This window comes from Triticum aestivum, chromosome 2B (genome assembly GCF_018294505.1).
Source record: "Triticum aestivum cultivar Chinese Spring chromosome 2B, IWGSC CS RefSeq v2.1, whole genome shotgun sequence".
Lineage (NCBI taxonomy): Eukaryota > Viridiplantae > Streptophyta > Magnoliopsida > Poales > Poaceae > Triticum > Triticum aestivum.
This window is the reverse complement of record NC_057798.1, coordinates 287169388-287172113: the sequence shown is the minus strand read 5'-3', so window position 1 is coordinate 287172113 and position 2726 is coordinate 287169388.

Sequence of the window (2726 nt, the reverse complement as noted above, 5' to 3'; positions counted from 1 at the left end):
CCCGCCTCCGCGTCCGCCGCCACCGACCGGTGCCGGATCCGCCGCCCTGGTCCCTCGCCGGCCCAGCTCCGGCGCCCTCCGTCCTCTTCTGCGCCGTGCCGCCGCCTCGGTTCGCGAGCTCCGGCGACCCCGGATCCATATCGGATCTGAGAAGAACTAGGGTTGACTTCTTTCTCCCCCGAAATCCACTGTCATTTTTTTCTGTCAGTAATTTGTTGCATGTACATCGCACCATAACTCTGCACCCGTGGCTCTGTTTTGGGCGTGTAGCATAGCGAATTGTTCGTCTCGATGAGTACATCATTTTATCTCATTGCATCATTTTTATTTGAGCTCATCTTGATGCCCGAAATGCTATTGGAAGAGGGCTATGTGATGTTAGTTTCAGATTCTTATCAGAACATGCACTTTTGTCATTTTGCCATGATTGATGTGTGCATCTTATGTACTTGAGCCCTACATGTGTTTTGAACTATGCCATGCCATCTTTACAGAGGTGCTTACCATGTATTTTTGTGATCAATGTGGTGACTAGCACAAGCATGCAAACTAGGCCTCGTGATGTTGCTAATTTTAGTCCCTGTTCTGCTGTTATTTTGATGCCATGTAAACATGATGCTACAGATAGATCCATGCATATTTTGAGATACTTCAGTAAGGATGTTTTGTACATATGGTTATGCTCTATCCATCCAGCCCCTGGTTGAAATTATGGAGTAGTCTAGCATGTCATTTTCGTGCTCTACTTTTGCTACAAAATGTTTCCTTGCAGATTGTTTACATGTTATTCAATTTTGCCAAGGTTGTTGTAGTTGATTCGTGTATGCTATGATGTTGTTCTTGCCATGTATAGCTTCTATGCCATGTCTTCTTGATGGATGTATGCTTAGTTTATCATTAAATGCTCTGTAGTGAGTGCATCGACCTCGCGAAGATGCCTTCGTAATTCTGTCAATGCCATGCTCTGTTTTGCTGAATCTGTTAACGAAACTTGGTATGTTTACATGGGTGCCATCATATATTCTGGTCCTTTTTGTCTCATGGTCACTAAGGGACTTTTGTTCTATGCTTTGAGTAGAATCATGCCATGTCTTGTTTTGCTATTATAAGTTCCTGTAGCATGTTGATAACTTGCTCTGAACATTGCTTCCTGATGCTGTTTATGCCATGTCCTAGCTGATAACTTTTGCACTTTTGCCATGCTTGTTTGAACCTGTTGTGGTGTGATTTAGCCATAGCTCAGTGTTCCTCTTTTGTCAAGCATCTCCTGTAGATCACTTCCATATGTTTTGTTTGCATGTTGGGGTGCTGTAGCATAGTTTCTTGTTGCATGCTAAGTAGCATCATGCTGTTAATCGCAGATTTGTGCCATTCTTGTTTTGGTTGCCATTTGCAAACCGTGCATCCGTTCCCGATGATCTTTATATTGATTTCAACCAAATTCACCTCATCTTTCCAGCGGCATACTTGGTTTGCCAAGTTGATTCCTTGTTCGTCCTTTTTCCTCCCGGAGCACACATACGCATTGCATATCACATCTCGCATATCATGACATGTATTGCATCATGTTGCTTGTGCATTGCACCGTGATTTATTGTGGTTCCTTTGCTTGTGTTCTTGATTTGGGTAGATCCGTGAGACGAGTACGTGCATGAGGAACCTGTTGAGTACGCTAACGAGGATCAAGCCTTCGAAAACTCTGAGAACCTTGCAGGCAAGATGACCATACCTTCGATATTACTTCTATCTTTGCTTTGCTAGTACTCGCTCTATCACTATGTTAGCTCTACCTGCCACTGTTTATCATGACTCCTTATTGCCATGTCAAGCCTCTAACCATCCTTTCCTAGCAAACCATTGTTTGGCTATGTCACCGCTTTTGCTCAGCCCCTCTTATAGCGTTGCTAGTTGCAGGTGAAGATGAAGTTTGTTCCTGGTCGGAACATGGATATTTTGGGATATCACAATATCTCCTGTTTAATTAATGCACCTTATATACTTGGTAAAGGGTGGAAGGCTCGGCCTTATGCCTGGTGTCTTGTTCCACTCTTGTCGCCCTAGTTTCCGTCATACCGGTGTTATGTTCCTTGATTTTGTGTTCCTTACACGGTTGGGTGATTTATGGGACCCCCTTGACAGTTCGCTTTGAAAAAAACTCCTCCAGCAAGGCCCAACTTTGGTTTTACCATTTGCCACCTAAGCCTTTTTCCCTTGGGTTTTCGCGAGCCCGAGGGTCATCTTTATTTTAGACCCCCCCGGGCCAGTGCTCCTTCGAGTGTTGGTCCGAACCGAGCCGCCTACGGGGCCACCTCAGGGAAATTCGAAGTCCGGTTTTACTCGTAGCATGTCTCATCCGGTGTGCCCTGAGAACGAGATATGTGCAGCTCTTATCGGGATTTGTCGGCATAGTCGGGTGGTCTTGCTGGTCTTCTTTTACCATTGTCGAAATGTTTTGCGAACCGGGATTCCAAGACTGATGAGGTCTTCCCAGGAGAAGGTATATCCTTCGTTGACCATGAGAGCTTATGATGGGCTAAGTTGGGACACCCCTGCAGGGTATATTATCTTTCGAAAGCCGTGCCCACGGTTATGGGGAAGATGGGAATTTGTTAATGTCCGGTTGTAGATAACTTGACACTTGACTTCATTAAAATGCATCAACCGTGTCTATAGCCGTGATGGTCTCTTCTCGGCAGAGTCCGGGAAGTGAACACGGTTTGGGTTAT